Source organism: Argiope bruennichi, chromosome 3 (genome assembly GCF_947563725.1).
Source record: "Argiope bruennichi chromosome 3, qqArgBrue1.1, whole genome shotgun sequence".
Taxonomy (NCBI): Eukaryota; Metazoa; Arthropoda; class Arachnida; order Araneae; family Araneidae; genus Argiope; species Argiope bruennichi.
This window is the reverse complement of record NC_079153.1, coordinates 82,473,105-82,494,785: the sequence shown is the minus strand read 5'-3', so window position 1 is coordinate 82,494,785 and position 21,681 is coordinate 82,473,105. Positions and strand designations below refer to the sequence as shown.

Here is a 21,681-nt window from a genome sequence, read left to right as displayed (position 1 = left end):
CTTGTGGTTCGCAGCCGAGTAACAAGAACACAATACAAAAGCAATTGTTCGTGTAGCGTAGCTGTTAACTAGCTTATACGCTTTCACCACATGTCCATTAGCATTTTGTATTTTCAATATACGTTTATTTATAAATTTTATTCGTTGCCTAATTTGCATTTACGTTTGTATTTGTATAGCGTATCATTCAAACATCTGGCAATGATTTATTCTGCCTGTTTCAGTTTTATTTATACTGTGTCACTCTATGGTAGTGTTTATTATGAGCAGTAAAGGGATTAAATTTTGATTTTCTAAATTATACCTGGGGTACTATTTTATTTAAGGTCGTATATCTGTAATTCCGGAGTCATGTATTATTCATTTTTGATCTGGTAAAAATGCTGGATAGAACATTTAATGTATGATTTTTTTTAATTGTATTGAATTTCCGAGCATAAAGTATAAATACATGCATACAACGAACTTTCCGTATAAGAATTCCTTAGTATTCTAGAGCTCATGTGGCCCCTTTCCTGTTTGATATAGATGTAGGTATTTAAAAAAAAGTTGCACAGCAATCAATTTGAAAGAAACAAACAAGTGCAATTCTGGAGTACAAAAAAAAAAAAAAAAAAAAAAAAAATTGTACTTCAGATAATTTTCATTCTAGTATTTATCATTTCTTGTTATGTTACATGCATTCGTATTTTGTCATTCGTTTGTTTCTTTCAAATTGATTGCTGTGTAACTTTATTAAAAAAAATGTCCACCTAAATCTATACCAAACCAGAAAGGGGTCACATGAGTTCTAGAAACGGAGCTGTGTGTGGTGTTAAGTGTTAAGGCACTACATCAAGGAATTCTTATACGGAAGGTCCATTGTATGCGTGTATTTATATATTATGCTCGGAAATCAATATAAAAAAAAATCTTTGTAAATTGAATGTTCTAGCCAGCATTTTTTAAATAGTGTAAAATCTCCTTATACAAAATACTAAAATAAAAGCTTATACAAAAATAAGAATGAGTAATCAATATTTTTATAGATATCAGTTCGAACTTTGTGATTATCATAATTTATTATATATTATAGAATTTGAAAAAAAATAATAAAAAACCAACTGGCACATGACTAAATATTCTGAAGAAATGAATAGTAGAAAAAAAAAGAAAAGAAGGCATCAAGAGAGAGGTATAATACGAATGGAAATGTATTCTTTTACACAAAGGATATGGAAGAAAAATAAAACCGGAAGGGAAAAGTCAGGAAAGGATATAAACTGTGAGAGAGTCATGTTTCCTACAAGAATTGCCAGTTACAGCATCACCAGATGGCATTTCGTCAGCTGCTCTTTTACTAACAAGAAATCGCATTCCTTCAGTATATCAATGCGCTGAAAGATTCCCTTGTGAGAAATTGCTCTTCTGGGGTGAAGAAATTTCTGTATATAGATTTATGCTTAAAGTATACTTAGAGCAAAAGACTAGGATATTCTTTGAAGATTGTACTTTCTCTAATAAAGGACTTGATTCATATTAAACTAAAACGTTAAAGAAAATGATCAAGAAGATGAGATTTTTTTTTTCATGCATTTCTCAACCTTAAAAATTATATTTCAAAATCTTTGTTTAGCTTTCTTAAAAAGATGATGAAATTGAAAACTAATACTGTGAAAAAGTTTAGAACATTAGTGGAAACGTTAATTATTATTATAAGACTGCAAGTATTTAATAGGTTAAGTCACCTAAAACCATTGCAGAAAAAAATTCTTAATGAAATAAATTCAAATCACGGCAATAAGAATCCGAAATCAAATATTATAACAAACGAACCTAACAGAACAAATAAACAAAATTACAATTTTAGCTTTTCTTATTTTTTTTTAAATAGAAAAACTAATGTTCAGTTTTTTAAAAAAAAATTAATGTGATGATAATTTAATTATTTTTTAATAATTTAATTTTAAAATTTAATGTAATGTTAATGAGAACTACATTTTGCTATGCATTCTGTGATGAAAACTCAAGAGAGAAAAATCCACATAAGTCATTTTTAATAAATGCATTATATTCATAATTAAGTGCTGGGCCAATATTTAAATATAGTTAGAATTTTAACTTCATTAAAATATTTTAAATTCTGATTATATTTTTCCAATTTGTAAGACTCGTAATTCAATTATTTTGGAATTTAATGAAAAATTTTACCTATTCGTTGTACTGCACTGCTAATAAGTTGATCGGAATTTCAGTTAACATTCGACAGCGTGTCTCTTGTTTGTGCATCGTTTTAGAGCAGTCTCTATATAAGTGTAATTCAATATTCTTGATATGTTATATTGTTTCTTAACGTAATTTTATGCAAAATATTTCCTAGTAATATTTGTTATAAAAGCTATAAAGATAGAATATAAACAAAGCATTTTTAAATCTGAGCTCATTTTCAGAATTTATTTATTGACTTTTGGAGTTTGCTAATTATTGATTTTTGTGTGCAATTTTTTTTCCAAAGTTGTGTTTATTAGAAATAAGCTAACATATTTTCATCTGATATCTAATTAATGAAAGCATTGACTTTGCTTTGTATTTACAAAAATAAAAAATTATATTTTTTATATGGAACGATGATGTTTATTTTTCAACGTTATCGTTCTGAATATGCAAGAAGTTCATAGAATTTTTCTCATAGTATTAATTTTGAGGATCAATATTTATTTCTCGAGAACTAATAATTATTTTTAAAGCAGAGAGACTGGAAAGCAAAATTTTTATAATAACAAAAGGATCTCGGATATCAGGAAATATTCCCATTCATTCCATTCTTTTCAATAAAAAAATTCTCTTTGTCTTTTCAGCAGATATTTGCATTTTACCACCGTCATTGTTTGAGACATGTATATAAGTACTAAGAATTTCCACCACAGAAATATCGTCAAGAATTAAGCAATTAATATTTACTAAAAGAATGCCAGGAAACAGCTTAAAATTTGAATAAAATATAAGCCCTTGGAATTTTTCATTCTTATGATAATTATTACAAATGAAAACCGATTATTTTTCTATTTTAGCATGTTGTTCAAAGAGAATTAATTTCTAAGAAAACCAGAAAAGGATTGTAAGAAATTAAGAGAATTTAAATAAAAGCATATTTGGACGTCAAAAACAATTAATAACTACAAAGGAAGTAGCTATAAAGAAGAAGGAATTATTAGAATTCAGTTATTCAACGAAATTAATTAATTCAACGAATTGGTTGTTGTTATTGCATTAATAACAAAATTGCATTAATTGTTAATAATATAGTCTTGAAAGTATTTTATATTTTTTATTTAATAAAACGTTTTTTAACTCAAACTTTTACAAAAAAAAGCTTTTTATTCTTCATTTTCTTTGATTATATTAGCTATTTGTCAATTTAAAAAAATGCTTCTTCGAAATATAATAGCTAATAAATAGTTTTGAAAGCTTGCTATTATATTTAACCGATTTCAATTTTATTTGAATGAATTTAAAATTATTACGTTCAAATTCCATATACGAATAAACTATCACATTTTTATCACTGTTTTGCTAAACAGAAACCAAAAATAAATAATAATTCCGAGACGAAAATTTTTTTCCAAGGTCATTCCGAAAACATCTACATTAAAAATTGGAATAAATTTATAATGACTACATGACTGTTGTCTGATTTTTCCAGGAAATTTTCCATAAATGTTTTTATTTTAAGTATGTAAGAAGTTCGAAAAAATTTCCCGTTAGATCACCTTAAATTATTAAATAATTGTTTTATAAAGAACAGTGCGTAACCAGAATTTAGTTTTGCGAATAAATTTAAATTCTTTTTATTCCTTTAATATTAAGTAGTTCTTAGAAATGCCCATATTTTTTTTCTTTAAAGTATTGGTACAAACAGTTCCAGGCTGCATTTTTATAAGACAACTAACAACAGAAATAGACGTGCTGTTTCATAAGAGTTTAGGAGCAAAACATATTTTGAACATCAAAAACAAAAGCAAAACATCGTTAATGTGAATAAACAGTAAAAAAATAAAAGAAACCACAAATACCTTTTCAATCAAAGCTATATAATTAATGTACTTTATGAAAAACAAGCAAACCCATAAATTTCCCAAAGTTGTTCCACTTTTCTATTTTTTCCTATTCCTTCTCACTAATTATCCCCGAAGGCGTGAGAAGCAGTTTTAAAACAGCAAAACCTTTTAATGGACGAAAGATATTTTAGAAAACATGCTGCATATATTACGTACACCTCTCCTGTTATCGAATTTAGCCTATGTTTAATTCAGTTCTAAAATGAATTAGGCAGCGTCATTGATATGCAAAGGGGCCAGCAAATTATCGAATTCGAACAGCAATCGAACATTGACATATGTCAGGGTCCTCCCTTTTTCCTTTACTGTAACACCATTACAAAACAAAATCATTCATCTTGGCTGTCTGGATTTTTCCAAGTGGCATTTTGCTGTTTTTCTTGCTCCTTGACAAGTTCTGACAGCAAGTTCTTGAGAGCCTTGCAGAGACTTCTAATAGGTGGAACTCACCCGAGGAAGGTAATTGCTTCATCATCTCACTCCAAAGTGTGTTATATGAAACCATCAATTCAATTCGGGAAAACGTGATAAGAGATTATTGTCGTTTATTTCATTTGCCCAATCATGAACTTATGACAGGCGAGGAGTTGCAGCTGACAGTCGCAGCGGGTCTTCTATAAGCAGTCGGTTGCTAGGAACCGAACTGCGAAAGAATTTCTCAAGTGCATAATCCCATAGGCATGTGGAAGATGCTTCAGCCAATTTGTCGTTTCCGTAATTTGTTTGCATTTGTATGAGCGATAAGGAGTTAACTTTCAGATATTGAATTATTTTAATATTTATTGTAGAGTAAAAATATAGTTTATGGTGACAGCAATATTTTGTCATTCAAATTTATGCAATCAGTTTGGGTTTGAATTGTATTAATAATTCAATCTGAAACCTTTTTTGCAAATGGAAAGCTTTATCAGATTATCAATCTAAAGCCATCGGATACCAAGTAACAGGTTCGAAAAGTGTGTTATAGTTTTCAACAAATATTAATCGATATTATAATATTGTGATTTCTATGTTAATAATTTGTATTTAAAATTTAATGAAAAAGAATAAATCAAATTATAAAAAAGACAACTAAAATATTGTGTTCTCAAGACATAATCACAGCTTTCAAATCGATGGCAGGTTCAATATTTGCTTCCTGCAAGTAACCGATGTTTATATTGGTTCAATCAAACTAAATAAGTTTGGAGATTGGGGTGCTATCTTATTCGTCATCCTCGTTCAACTAACTATGATTTAAGCTGTTGAGGTTCAGAGTCTGTAGCATCGAAGTTGAATATTAATCTAAGAAAGTTAAACCTAAATTACGATCACTCTATTTTAATGAATATTAACCGTCAATGGCGATCATTTGGTTCTCTAGGGATATTAATTGCATTTAATATTAATCAGATGACTTAGATATAAAACTAATCATAGCCATAATTCCATCGAATTTTCAGACGTTGAAGCTATGTTATTTTTTTTTTGTCGTATATTAACTGTCTAATTTAAGTTCTATTTCTTGTGTAGCTTTACCATGAACTTTTCTGATTCTTCTGACTTCGATTCAAAATTACGAGGTCGATCCCAAGATAGCCTAAATGTTGCTTTAAAATGGGGTATTAATATATCCAAAAATGACTGGTGGATTTTGAAGACTAAAAAATAAATAGAATGCGATAGAAATGTATCGTTTGTGGCTTTACGCTTGAAAAATCAGAAAACTTTATCTTACAATATTGCAAACAGCTAACATTTCTACTGAGTGGTTACGCTACAGGCGATCAGCAACAGGTATAGTTAAAGCGAAGTCCTTGAAATCTAGAATTTTTTTCCCTCAGACTTGAACCATGTTGTTACTGCAAATGTTTGTTACATTGAAAGCACCACTGATTAATTTTTTGCATCAGTGCTTGAGCTATTTAATTCTATTTTTCCTATTTCTGTTTCCAACACGTCTCCTGTTGGTGGCAGTGCAAATTCGTAGGATAAAATTCCCTGATTTCTCAAACATAAGGCCATGAACGACATATTCCTATCGCATTCCGATTTTTTTTATTTATTTCTTTTCAAATTCCATCAGTCATTATAGGGGCAGCCGGTAGTTGAACAATTTTTTGATTCTTTGCTTCTTTGATCTTTTATTTTAAACTTTAATTATATTAATGTAAAGTTTAGCAAAATGTTTTTTAAATATATTATTTGTACTTGAAAGTCAACTTAAACTGGTTAATCATGTCTTTTAATCAAGATAAAAAATTGTTTTTAAAATAATTAATCTCTGTATATTAAGCGATATTTTATGATTCATTTAATAAGAAATAGTGATATAATTGTAATGAATAATTATAATACGCTTATTTCCACTTTCTTAAAATTTATGTCTAACAACATTTGTAGCAGTTACATTACTCTATCTTCTCTTTTGGATAATAGATGGCGATGCCTGATTAGGCACACATCACATGGTGCACTGCGATTGTAATTAGATGAGAGATGGTGTTCTGTTGAAGATGTGTCTTTTCTTGGCTTTCGTGTTTGTGTGAAATGTGATCATTAAAAAATTTTCCCGAAAACATGGGTCCTCTTGCTTCCACTGCACGGATCATAATGATCTTCATTCCACCATACATTTATAATTAAAATTCATTTGGTTCTATAATTATTAGCAATAAAGTAGAAAAAGAATCAGTAAAGATTTTTTTTTCATCAAAATTTTTAATGAATCCTGATTTTTTTCTGTTTTAAAAAAAGACAGAAGTTATATGTTGGAACAATAAATTTAAAAGAACTCAAACCCGTCTATAAAATTTATGCCATACTATTACGCCTTCTCGAACAAAAATATGCCTATAAATTCTTCGACTGGAAAACTCAAGATATGTAATTATGTTATAAATAAATTCGAAAAACATAAGTGCGTTTCGTTTCGCTTTTATTACAAAATTCTTCGTATATTTTTTTCACTTTCATTACTTTAACAAGAAACTAATAATTGCAACTAAAACGGATCAACTTATTATACATTTTAAAAGTTTTTATTACGGTCATAAAATGGTGTTTAGTGCCTAAAATTTAACCTAAAAGCTCATTCGTGATTTGTTTACTACCTTTTAAAAATGCATTTAAACATCATGTAAAAAGGATAAAAACCCATGCTCAACAACAGATACTTAACGAGACTTTAAACACGCAATAAAATCAAGCCATTTGTTCTAGACACTCAACAGGTGGGATGGCCTATATCTTCCCAATTACCTCCGTAATTGGCCTTTAAAAACAATGTATTGCTACCTTGCCGATAGGTTTCGCCATCATGACGTAAAGGAATGTTGCGCAAAAGTTTTTCTTTTTCAGGTTAAACTTGACATTCTTTTGAAAATTGTTTTGTTTCTAAGTGTCATCATTAATCATACATTCTTTGTTCCTTTTATATTCTCGAAGGTGTCATAATGATCCATGCTATCGAAAAATCGATATTTTTTATATATATATTTGATGCTTACAATATGACGTTATCACCTGAATTTCTTCGCATTTTTGAAAAACATTCGGGAATTACGATGGAAAATTGTGTTAATTTAAAAATATTGGGGTAATTGTAGGCCATATTTAAAACCGCTAAATTGATTTTTTTTAAGTTTCCAAACACTACATAGCGTTATCAAGGAAAATAGTATTTAAACAAGTATTCAATACAGTCACTTTTATGGCACTTTTCTTTTATTTCTGTGATAAAACTGAATAACACAGAGAGTTAATAATTACACTTAAGGAGGAAAAAAAAGTCGTTTGATAAAAAATACTCTTCTTTAATATTTCCATTTTTTATTTATTTATTTACTCATTTATCAACTGCAGTCGTGTAAATCTAAATGGGCAAAAGGAATAGAGAAAACATATTCGCATGTTTAAATTATTTCATTATTATTAATCAATAAAAAAATTTTTATTTCTTTATTAAATGCTTTTCAGCATCAAATAAAATAATTAATCATTCTAGTATTTAATTACCAGATTAGTCTTCGAATAAGTGAAGATTAATTTAGTTACATTAACATCCCATTTTAAAACAATACAAGAGCTATTTTATGATGAATTTTTAAAACGCGATCAGATGACATGGCATGCCCCTCTCCAAGCTTCTGTGCTTCACCAGAAGGAAAGTATTCGACGCGCGTCAGATTTAGCGTTCATTGATTTAGAATGCAAGAAAGGTCGTAAGTGAAATTGAATTTCAAATCGGAGGCCCTCTAATGATATGATTTTATCAACAGGCCTGTATAGGCAGAAAAAAGAATCAAGGAAAAAGAATTCTATATGTGTATTATTAAATCATCATTGTATAATAAAAAATTTAACAATTTAATTTATATTACTTTTTAAAAGCTACACTCTTTTATGATATTATATAATCAAATTAATATTTAATTGACAAATTAGCTGAAATTAATTTTAAATCTGCGTCGCTATTCATTTTAAAGTTAATGTTATCATTTCTAATAATTTTAATTCCAATTTTAGAATTTCGTTTCATTACATTGAAATAAACTTCAAAAATTTCATTGATATCAATATATGGATTTCAAAAATATTAAAATGCATTAAATATTTCAGTACATCAATTAAAATTGATTTAAAATTCAATATTTAACAAATTATCAACGTTTTACTCGCATAATTACTAAATTTCCATTTTTATATATATGACGTTCAATTTCGAAATAACTCTTTAAAGCATAAACATTACACAAACCCAAAATATGAGTATCATCACAGTTATATCAAATTTACCAAAACATTTTAATGATGCAAAATATTTGTAGAGGTTGACTACATCTGCTCTAAAATTGTTGTCCGTGATATATAATTATTGTAAGTTGACACAAAAATACGTTTGTTGCTAGTGCTTCCAACTATTACATCAGAATTTCTTGTTTCATTAATATGGTTTTTGATATACGAAACTTTGATAAAACAGTTACTAGATACTAGGATTATTAAATTCAATTATTATAAGAGTTGATAATTTAATAGTGGCAACCATAGAATTACAAATGATATAAGATGGGCACTAGTTTGAAATATTTATAACATTTCGATGCATTTAACAGCGTTGCGAACAATTTGTTTCTAGGGATGTTGAAGTCGAAGGATACTTGAATGGTAATGGATCTATCAATGGATTGGATAGAATTATATTCGTTTTAAGGATTTCTAGAATATTTCGGCAACGAATTCCACGATGGTTTCATCATTGAACCAAATCTTAATTACAGAAAAATTCCCACACCCAGCAAGAGAAAAAAATGTCACTGGCTGCTATCTAAATTTACAGAAGTTAATTAATTCTATAGACCTCTCCGTTTGAACCATCAGCAAAAATGACTCCTCTTTAATTGGTTCTTGAAGCATGCTGAATACAAGACTGAAGACTTCATCAAGAAGTTATAAACGTTTTAAGCTATTTTTCATGTTATTTCAAATGAAATTAACTGGTTACCGTTATTAAATTTTCACCATTTATTATTTTAGTTGTATTCTTTGTGCCTAAAATAACATTTAAGCTTAAAGTTTTGTTATGACTTTACAAATACTAGGGCATCCAGAGCGTTGAAGTAATAGTCATAATGATATGAATAATCTTAATAATAATCACTAATGAGACTAAGTTTACATGTTATGGTTTAGTTTAGTTATATTAACGTCCCGTTATAAAGCAACACTAGGGCTATTTTGGGACGGACCTCGTAATTTTGAGCCGCGGTCAGATGACGAGAACGACACCTGAGATGGCACCCCCCTCTCCACACCACACCACACCAGCGGGAGGATGTTCGGCATGACGGATTTAACATGCAACAGATCCCTTTACAAGACGGCTCTTCGATGGAATCGGGTCTCGAATCTGAAAACCTACGGCTAACAAGTCGAGACCTTACCACCAGGCCACTGCGGCCTTACATGTGAACTATCAGGATTAATCCATAACATGTCTATTAGGAAAGATTTTTTTATGTTTAGATTATCAAGTATAGAGTTACTTATTAAGTTACTTATTTGTTTATAGATTATTGAATGACCGCACATACAGCATCATTCAGCAAAATATTTTCCTTAGACCCGGAAGATACATTATTCATGCGCGTTCATTAAATAATCGAGAATAATGTTAGAAACTTCATATTCCTTTAGAACCATTTTCGTGGACAAACACCGAAATTTCTGCCACACTCGGGTACCACGATATCAAAAGATTCCAAAAATTAACTGCCCTAAAAGTTCTAAAACTTTTGACGCATTTTACTGGATTCAAAACTTACATGCTCGACGGTAAAGTCTTTTTAAGCCCTTTAAGTTCCAAGTTATTATATAAAAATTTCTGTGTTTTAAATTCAATTCCTGTAAATGGCATATTCAAGAAAAAGCATGCTTTCAAAAGACAAGGGTAATCGCCACACCAAAAAAATTCAAAACCACTTAATCCTTAAACCTCATATTCCATTACGTCTTTATTACTTCTAAAAATATACATAAAATTATGGATTTGAGAATCACGATAATAGCTGTCGTTTAAAGAAACATAAACAAAATGGTTGACCATAAATATTAGAAACATAGAAGAAAGGAAAAACATTATAAGGCTTCAAGAAAGGTCTCAAAGATACTTTGAACAATAGTCTTCATATCATTTAGGGATTTACTGATTTCTAAGTTTCTAGGAGTTCCAAAATATCTAGATTATGGAAGTTTGTTAGAAAGTATCTTTCTTTTAAAGCTTCTGAACAGTAGACATCCAAAAATATAGTAAGATAAAGTATCATTATCATTTCCATCTAAGGCGGTTTCCAAAAAAATGTGTTCCAGTGAAATGGAAATCCATCAGGAATAATCGTTAATAAGTATATGGAAGGCACATAAAGTCTCATTTCGCTTTGGTATAGATATAAAAATAACAATTAAAGGCTGCTCCCACTAAATGGCAATGGTTCCTTTCTGCATATATTGGTTGGTTAGTTGTTTTATGTTGTTTATTGGTGCTAGTAAAATGTCTGTACTGCACCAAACAAATATTAATTGCATACACAGAAGTACAGGAAAATACTGCAAGATGTATACGAGCTTCTGGTGATAATTATCGAAAATTTACAAACAAGAATGTAATTGTATAGAAATTTTTAAATCTATTTTCTTTGATAATGTAAATACATTTTATGTGATATTTAAGTTATTATATTAGTTTTTTTATATTGATACAAAATTAATAAATAAAATTGTCCTATATGAAATGAGAATGAAATGAATCTTTTTCCGATTAAAATTTAATTTTTCATAATTTACATTCTTTTATTCACACATCCTTGAGATTCAGCCAAATATTGATAAAATCAAAAACAATAATTATCATGTTATATAGATAATCATGATTCATAAAAATTTATTATCAACGTATTTATGAAATAATTATTTAATTTCCATTGAAAAAATCTATGCAAATATCACAAAAATTATAATTTTGTTTCAGTTTTATTAATATGCCGTTTAGAGCCTACGCAAAAAATCACCCGAACTTCGTCATTTGGAGTCAGGGACAAGCAACGAACACATATCTCTTATATTCCATTCATACTTTCATTTCACACTTGCGAAAATTTCTAGTTTTTATTTGTGAGGAATTCTTAAGCCTCATCAGATATAAACATGACTGACGGATCTCCCGAAAAATAAAATCTCGAATGTGATTCCAAGATTGTTGTCGTCCTATTTTTCCGAAACTACTGTGAAAAGGCAGCTAGAAATGGTTTATAAAAATTAATTTAATCTTTATTTAAAAGAACTGAGAATATCGTTTTGAGTTTATTATGAGGATATCGTTGAAAGTGTGTGCTTCCGAACTGGAGGGACTTGGACTCAAGACCCAATATTACTAAATATGTTCTATGAATGTAAATCGGGATCAAATTGGATATCTTTGAGATCAACTATCTCTGGCTAGTATAAGAGAATGCATTCCAGATTATGTCTTTTATATTCAACTAAAACAGAATTGAAATACCACTTGAAAATAAGTCTGAAATACTTGCACTGAAATACCACTCTTGTAACTTCTAATCAATATCACCCCATGGCCTACGAATCTATTTTACATCCTAAATAAATTGCACATTTTATTCTGGACAAATATCATCCCTATTAGCTCAAAATGCACTACAACATTGTTACAATATTCTCATGTTACCCAGCATTCAGAATATTGAGGCGATTGTACAATATTATGAGGAGATATTGTACAATATTGTGTGGAGATATTGTACAATTGCTTGTGCTAATTGGTTTTCTTTTTGTTGTTTGTTGTTGTGCTATTTCCATTTGTTCAAAGGGGAGGACACCTGGTATGTTTAAACACATTTAAGTGACATTTGTCCTTGAAATCTACAGATATTTTTATTTCACTATAAGATTTAAATAAGATACGCTCTGTAACTCCTTTTAACACATCAATTAAATATAAAAGACGAATAGTGAATAGGTTTAACATGAAACTTAGATTTTAACTAAATAAAGGATTCACGGATTTTATTTTGCTTTTAATTTTAAAAGAAATTGGATTTAAATATCTGAATTCAAATTCCTTTTGCATGAGATCAGATTTCCTTTTATCTTGATGATACCGGAAATTCTTTTTGACATTATGTGCAGGTCCAAACCAGCAACGAATTACCCAGCTGCTCAGTAAAATCTGTGTAACATATTTTGTATCTAGGTCTGTATCAATGCTGAGGAAAACAGTTCTGACAACTTTAGCATGTTCAGCTGTCAAATTGCTAACCCAAGTCAGTACAAGAAAAGGGGGTAGCTGCTCATTGTTTAAATTGAGAAAGTGCAGTTGACAAATTTGAGAAACGTTATCGCTATGGGAGGTATCCACGTCTAGTGTGGACATTGTTCCATAATTTTCCTCGCCAGAAACCGGATCCTGCTATTTGACTAGGCAGCAGAATACTCGTTTCTAACCGTTTTTTGAATGATTTCTGAACTAGCCATGTTTAACCCTGCTGCTCCTTGTTCACAAATTTAACACAAGTCGGAGGCAGTTACAGTTATGTATCATCTTGAAAGACAAAAGATGCAGTGGCTGGAACTTTACGCTTACAAGTGAAAATAAAAGGTAGAGGCTTGTTTATGTATGACAAAGAACCGTACGAATTGCACTTTTTTTTCCTTGAGAATTGGGTCAAAGGTTATTCTTACTGCGTGAGTTATGGTGAACTGGCTTTCTCAAACTTGGAAGACTTATTATTTTGTTTACTAACCTGGAATATGTAAGAGATGCGAAACATAGCCATCTATACTTTCTTTAACCTTTTAAACTGCGAATATTTTTGTAGTGCAGCAACAAGCAAAGTTTAGAAATGATGTTATAGGGCAGAAAGTTTGATGTAGTGGGGTAATATTTTTGTCATCTAGAGTTAAATAATCGTACTCTATAAATAACCACAGACAGGAAAAAGCAAATAATTCACTGAAAAAGCATATGGAAAATGTTTCTTAGCATTTACCAAAACACTCTATAATTCTTTGGAATGGTATCTTATATGAGGAATGATTTCATTTGAAATTCGTTACACCAAACAAAATTTATGTGATTATGCATTGGATCAAGTGGAACCACACGGGCACGCACACGCACACAATGTGTCTTCAATAAATGTGTTTAAACAGACATTCTTCAAACATGAATACAAAAATCTGTCACCCAGTAAGGGTTATTAGAAGAATCTGAAATATCACTAGATAAAGAAAAACTATGCTCTTTTTATTGGTATAAATAAAAGTTTATTTTTTCTTACAAATTCTTCAATTTATTCTTTAAGTTTTAATAATTCATTTACTAATTCAATATATTCCTTTCTAATTAAAATTTAATATTCATTGTAAATTGATATTTATCATGAGTAGATTTTTCGTGTTCTTATTCTTGATAGTTTGATTTATTATAAGGAATTCATAATTATTTTGAATTTTATGTTCAATTCACATTCCAAACCACTCACTCTTTTCTGTTCCATAGTTTTATTAACTTGAATTTAAAAAAAAAAAAAGAATCTTTTCTGAATTTACTACTGATACTGAGACTGTTCCAAATCAGCTCAAAACGAAAATTATTCTTGGAACATTGTTTTCTGTTTTATAAGAATGCAAGAATTATTTATGGGTTTTTAGAAATTTGTGTTACTCTTAATTAAAAAAGTTTTCTTAATTATGCTCAATCGGTATCTCGAGAATTATTACGCATAAATTCTGGTAATTATCTAAAATTCCGGTAAAAAAATGTTTAAAAATTCCTTTGCGTAAAATGGACTAACACCCCATCATTAGAACATCTCGGGGAAAAAATTAATAGAACAACTCATCACGTCACACACACACACACAACATAACACAACACACACACATATTAGCTATTAGATTACAATCACTTTCAGTTTCAGTTCGTTCACTTTCAGATTTTAACGAGCAATAAATAAGTCATTCATTCGAAGTTTTAAAAAGGATAGAAAACGACTGAATTTTTCATAAACAATAACGAATATTTTAGAATTATGTATTCAAATATGGTATTAATATGAAATTTTATATTTATGTTAAATGTGAAAGAAAATCAGAAATACTCATTATTGGTTTCAAAAATTGCAGTTTTCTGTTCGTACTTTGAAAGTCTGGAAACTAAGATTGTATATGTTATTTATTATGGGACAACATATTTTGATCGGAAAAACGCATACAGTAGCTATGAAAAATCCTTGAACTATTTTGTTTTTTCATTTGAAAACAACAACTGCGATGAACAACAATCAATAAACAATTTACATATTCATTATTAAGCAAGCAAAAAATTAGACTCGAGTTGCAAGAAGAAATGCGTACCAAAATCGTTTTATAAAATGTGTTATATTTTTATTTTTTCAATTTTAAAAAATCATAACTATTTAATTCCTGACATTTCAGAGACAAGACGAGTATGTTATGTGACATATTTAAGAACATTTTAATTACTAAATTAATATTCTATGTAGAAAAATGTAAATACAGTAGACTCCCGATTATCCGCGGTGCGGATTATCCGCGCCTGCCACATAAAGTTTTTTTTTTTTTTTGATTGATTTTTTCAAAAAGGTACAGTTTTACAGTTATGCTTTTGTAATTACATAATACATTAAAGTATTAAAATAGTACATATGTATTAATTTTTCTGTGTATCCTTGACGCCTCTCGTAAATACAAAGCACTTTTCTGTTTTCATTAACACAATGCATTTTAGGTTAGTTTTGAATGATATACTAAAATATTAAGCGTTAGTTAAACATTTCCTGCTGTTTATTTTACGTTTTATTGTACATAAAACGATTTTTCAAAGTTGGAATGACTGTTTTCTCTTTTGCTATACCCGTTTTTAGCTTTTTTTCGGATTATCCGCGATTTTTTTTATCCGCGGCGGCCGCGCCACCCAATTCCGAGGATAATCGGGAGTGTACTGTATTATAAACTATTCCATTACATTTCTTTTGATTTAAATAAATGAAAAATTTTATGAGTTAAAATGAAATTTTTCAGTTACCAATATTTTAACCTTAAATTAATTTCTTTTGAAACAAGAATTTTTAAATTTCGTATGGAAATTTTAAATTTAATTAAAATTCAATCAAAAAATTAATGTGATATTCCGAAAGTATTTCGAAGAGTGTATTATTTTCAGAAATCAAATATTTAATAAAAGAGTGTTCTTATTGTAAAGTTGAAAACTATTTGAAAAATCCGAAAGCAGAAATTTAGAAATATTTAATCACGGAACATCATTAGCAAACAAATATTTAAGCATTGCATATTCCATTGTTGAGAATTAGAGATTTATCTTTATCTTTTATTTCGCAGATATTCTAATCTATATGAATTTTCATTAATATAATATCAGAAATGATACAATACACATAAAATAAACAGAATAAAATAACAAATAAAGAATATATTTAAATTGAATATATTCTTTATTTATATTTAAAAATGAAAAAAAAACCTTAACATGAAAACGTAAACAAAATTTCAATTAAAATCTGGATATTGATCCTTAAAAACACTTATCATAGATTCATAATTTTAAAATTGGAAAAGAATTTCATATTAACATCATACTTGCTGAAATATTCGCAATTGCAAGAAAACAATGATAGGTACATGCAAGTGGAATTTTAATTAACTATTTAACGATCCTATCCTCAGAAAATCTACAAGAAAAGGAGTCTAACTATTATTCTGCTTCTTAAAATCATTCTAAATTTTTAATTTAACGAAACAATTCTTAGCATGAATGGAAAGTTACCAGTAGCAAAATCCCAAATATATATTTTTTTTAGATATAATTAATTTTTATTTTTTAATCACTACTAATAACAAAGATGAATATGTGTGTGTGTATGTGTGTGCGTGCGTGCGTGCGTATATTAGCTAGCAACAGATCAAACCATTTGAACCAGATCTACCAAATTTAACATATGACAACGTTAGAAGGAGGGAATGTGCAACTCAGCGCGATTTTTTTAATTAATTAAACATTAAATCAATTCTGATATTTTTCTATGATAATTTTCAAAAATATTATTGTATAAATATGAATTTTATACAGCTTCAAATTTCATATTTTGATGATAACTATTTAATGTTTTGCTAATTTCTCTTAAATTTTGGCAATTATTAAAAAAAAACATTTTTTTTGTCTTTATTTTTAAAAATGAATTACATTGTTGTCTTGAAATTCAAATCATTTTTATTGTTTTATAAAATATTTGATCTCATTATTTTCTTCCATGAAATCATAATATCGCCAAATTTAGAAGATAGATGAACCAGATATTTGCCATAATGTCATAGAACCATATAACGCCAATCAATAACGCCATAATGTCATAGAACCGGTCTCCGTTAAAAAGGTTTCAGAACACAATGAATATAACAGATGTAAGACAAGTAACATAACGGCTTTAATGTCACATTTTTGGAGTCATGGGCATGAAGTTTTATCTGAACGATTTAATGAATTTAAATATAACCAATATCCTTAGCGAGCCAGCTGGTCGCCGAAAGCGACTATAGCGTAATGATACCCCATATTGTATTATTTGTACACAATAATCTCGTGTATTGGTAATTGCATATAAGAGTAGTTAAATTTTTTTTTTTTTCAAATTAAAAATTTTCAGATTTAATATTTAAATAACATGTAATTTCTATTACTGTTTGAAATTAAACGGTTCTGTGGAACGAAAATAATTTTAAATTATTGAGTAAAAAAATTAAATAAAAAGGCATGTTTAGACTGTAACATATTAATAAAAAAAATACTAATAAAAGTTTAAGACGACAAAAAGAAAATTATCTGATTGTATTTGGTAAAATGAGTTAAAAATTAAATGTTTTCATTTACGATTAAATTGTATAATCCTCACACAAAAATTTCAGAATAAATTAATACCATTGTCTTTTTTTTATTGTATCGTATTTACCAAAAAAAATCAGAAACTCAATTGAGTCTTAAGTCAAATCCTTCGATAGAATAGAGAGGGGGAAAAAACTAAGCTTTTCGAAAGATAGCACTGTCAACAAGGATTTACAACACGCTTTACAAAAACCACATTCCGGCGTGTGCCTTTAAAAAAACACATAAAAAATGAAATGTTAGAGAAGAAATATAGCGGCGACTTATTGTCCGACAACAGCTTGCTCTCTATGTGTAAAAAAAAAAGTACTGATAAAAAAAGTAATTTGTTTATCTCTTTAGATCATGTAGTCCCCCCCTCTCCCCGCCTTTTCCGTTGTACGGTTACAAAGACATCTTACAAGAAAAATAAAATAAACTCTCATAAAAAAAAAAAACTTGATTTTTACCCCTTTCTTCATACATCCAAACAAGAAAAAGATATGGCAGAAATAACCTTGTCCAAAAAAGAGATTTTGATCATTAGTTTCAAGATAAGGTAGGATTTATTCTTTCGTAAACGGATTTGGACAACAAGTATTATGTGGATCGCGGTGTGCGAAGATTTAACATTGCATTTTTCCGTAATCCGACATCAATTTCCAGGTAATTTAGAAGTTGTTGGACCGATAGCGATTACCAAATATGTAATTCGAGAACCGTTAAGGTAATTTTGGTACTAATGAAAACTCTTTTGGCCATTTCTGGCGAACCAAGCCACTGGTGGCACAAAAAAAGTAGCGGTGGGGGGGATAATTTATATATACTCTCAGCAGGTGATCGTACGATATCTTCTAAACCGTAGTAAGTCTGTGGCGATAATGTTTTGTATGTCAAAAATAAAGTAAGAGCGATAATTCCATGTAATTAGTAAAGTGGGCAATAATTTATTAAAAAACAAGTTTTGTCTTCATAACCACTGAACTAAGGGGGGAAAATTGTTACGCTTAAGCGTTTTGGTCTTCAAACAAATTTATCACAAAAGTTGCCAAATAAATTTTGGATCTCTTAAGTGTATAATTGCACCATTTCATTAAGGAAGTTGCCGTGTCTACCATTTCACGTGGCTGATTCTTTTTTTTTCTTTGTTTCACATGAACATATTACAATCTAGCACGCGCTTGTGCAATATCTGCTCTAATCTGATTGACCGTAGGTCATTTACCTACCAGAAAATGTTGTGCTTCTTTGAATAACTAACTATGACATGTGTGTCTGCTTTCTCACTCATAAATTGAAAGGATATTTTGATTTAAAATTTGTGTGCTACTTTGGCTAATTACTTATTTTTAATTGATGTAAAAGTACTCGGAGGCAAAAAAAGAAAATCTTTAATTATTCTTTTATCATGACTTCATTTTCCTAATTATAATCTGATATTGCTATATTTTTGCCTTGTGTGTTTTTCGTTCGTCAACGGCAAGAAACTTTAGTTTGTGAAATGTTTTGTCTGCAAAAATTTTTCTAGTGAAGGATTCTTCACTTCGCCTGTTCATAACGCATTCTTTATTATTACACTCACGGATGCAAACAAATTTATAGTATAGTAACAAAAAACAACAACAAAATCCAAGATTTTGACGTACCTCCACGATTTAGATCACCCTGAGTTCGAAAAATACATTTTTAGACAATTAGACAATACAATTTTTAGACAATTAGACATTTTTAGACAATGTCTGCCTGTGACAAAGATAATTCAAAAACGCTTTCAGCTAGACAAGTGAAATTTGGTATATGGTCTTTACACTAAATATGTAGATTTCTGTCAAATATTAAGTAAAATCCGTTCAGAGTAGGTCCGTTTGTCAAGCTGTTCGAATATAAGTTAACACAGTAATTACAAAACAAAGAGAGCTAAATAGATAAAATTCGGTGCACCGATTTAACATCTATAGTGCAGGCACTTATCAAATTTTGAGGTAAAACCAACAATGAGTTGCCTGTCTGTAAGTCTGTACTTTCAGAAAAGTGATAATTCAAAAATTTAATGACTTAAATATATCAAATTTGGTATGGCATTTTGTGACTACAAGTGCAGCTTTGTATTAAAACTTTTGTAAAGAAAAAACTTGTCTGAAAGACAAATTCAATTTTTGAATACTATTAAAGCATGGCCTGGAATAATCGCCAAAGTTGGTAGGACAGATTCAGTAAAAATAACTTTAAAAACTTGATGATGGAATTTGGAATTTTAAACTAGAATATTTAGAATTTAGAGCAAAAGGTTTCATTCTATGGGTATCTTTTATAAATAATTTCTAATTAATGCTTTGTTTTATAAGTTTTGTAACTTCCACAATAAATAAGTACCATCTATCTTTTGATATCTGCATTTTCTGAAAATTTTGAAAATTTTTTATTTGTATAATAAAATTATACAAATAAAACATGCGAGAATGACTTGTTTAATTCAAACCTAAATTTGTGTATTCTGCTGAAAGATATTTGATTTTTTTTAACTTATATTTTCTAAGAACAGTTATATAACAGTATTTTATAAGGACAGTTTTCATTTGAAAATAAATTTAATTCAAAATGTATATTATGAAAAAAAATGAGTATTGAACTAAATAATCTATTAGATTTTATACTATATATTATTAATTGATTTCCATAATTTAAAAATTATTGCATTATTTTATATTATTATTTAATTAAATTATTATTTAAAATTATTATTAAAATTATTATTTAAAATCTTTAGTAGTCTTTATTCCGATTTATGTCATGTCATTGTTTAGCTCCAATTTATGTCATGCCAATTGAATATAGAAAATACCCGATACATACAAAAAAAAATAACAAAAGAAATAACCAAAAGGTGACATTTATTATTTCAATGAAAGCATCTTCAGTATAAGTAGACATAATCAAAAAAAGAATCAAAGAAAATATTCAGATAGACGATGATACTTGAAGCAGAAAAAAAAATTAATCAGAGACTATAGTTAATTAACCCGAATACAAATACCATTATCGTCAAAAATCAGAGGAGACAGACGATGACACTTCTATTGAAATAGGCTCACTTAATGTTTAAGAAAAGTGCAAACTTCAGAAAGATGCAAAGCTGAGGCCACTTTTGAAGCTCAACATCATCAATTGCCTGGCGTTGTCAGCTTAACTTCTGTGTTAAGTGGACAAAACCATTCCTTTTCTTGATATTATGCTAATGCCGCAAAAATGCAAGAAGCCGTGCCTCTCTCACTTGGATAAGGGCACCCTGGCCATCAGAAAACAAAATATGATCATAAATAAATCTTCCCCCGACTCACCCGTTGATAAGAAACGGTCAACCCTTGACCTCCCATCTTGACCTAAGCGTCTTATAAACTTGCCTCGAGGGATAAGAATGAAATGTCACTTTAAAGCTGGGATTTCGAAACACTAAACTACAGATTTCCACCATGTTTGTCCAGATGTTTATATTTGATGAGTCTAGTTTTATGTCATTCAAAAATGGGTTGTTTATTTCAATAAACTAAACAAATGTGGTATTTTATAGAATTCGATTTAATTCCATGAATTAAGAAAAATATTTTTAAATGCATTTAACACCAATATTTAAACTTTAAACAATGAAATAATTCAAAAAAGAAAATCGCTATAATTCACTGATTTCATGTATCAAGGTGATACGTATGATTTCTTCTGTGTTTCAAAACACAAAAGATGAAATTTCTAAATGATATCAATTATGTAATGCAGTTCATTCTATTATATAATGCAAATAAATTAATTTATCCCGTTACAAATATAAATAACGATAAATATAAATTAATAACAATAAAAAATAACAAAAATAAGCAAGTAAATAAATAGCATTAAATGTGATAAAATACAAAATCATTAAAACATCGGTTTTCAGAAATTTTAAAGATTGTTTTTATAATATGGGTGTCAAACTGCGGTGGCCTGATGATAAGGTCTCGGCTTCGGAACCGGAGGGTTTCAGGTTCGAGATCCGATTCCACCGAAGAACCGTTGTGTAAGGGGGTCTGTTGCATGTTAAATCCGTCCTGGCCTAACGTCCTCCCGCTGATGTGGTGTGGTGTGGAGAGGGGGGTG

At 29.1% G+C, this 21,681-nt stretch overlaps 1 protein-coding gene across 1 annotated transcript in view; it reads left to right on the top strand.

Annotated features, from left to right (window-relative positions):
• The window catches only part of LOC129963502 (L-sorbose 1-dehydrogenase-like), a 199,741-nt gene that overhangs the window by 35,747 nt on the left and 142,313 nt on the right, over positions 1-21,681 (top strand). The window lies entirely within an intron of this gene.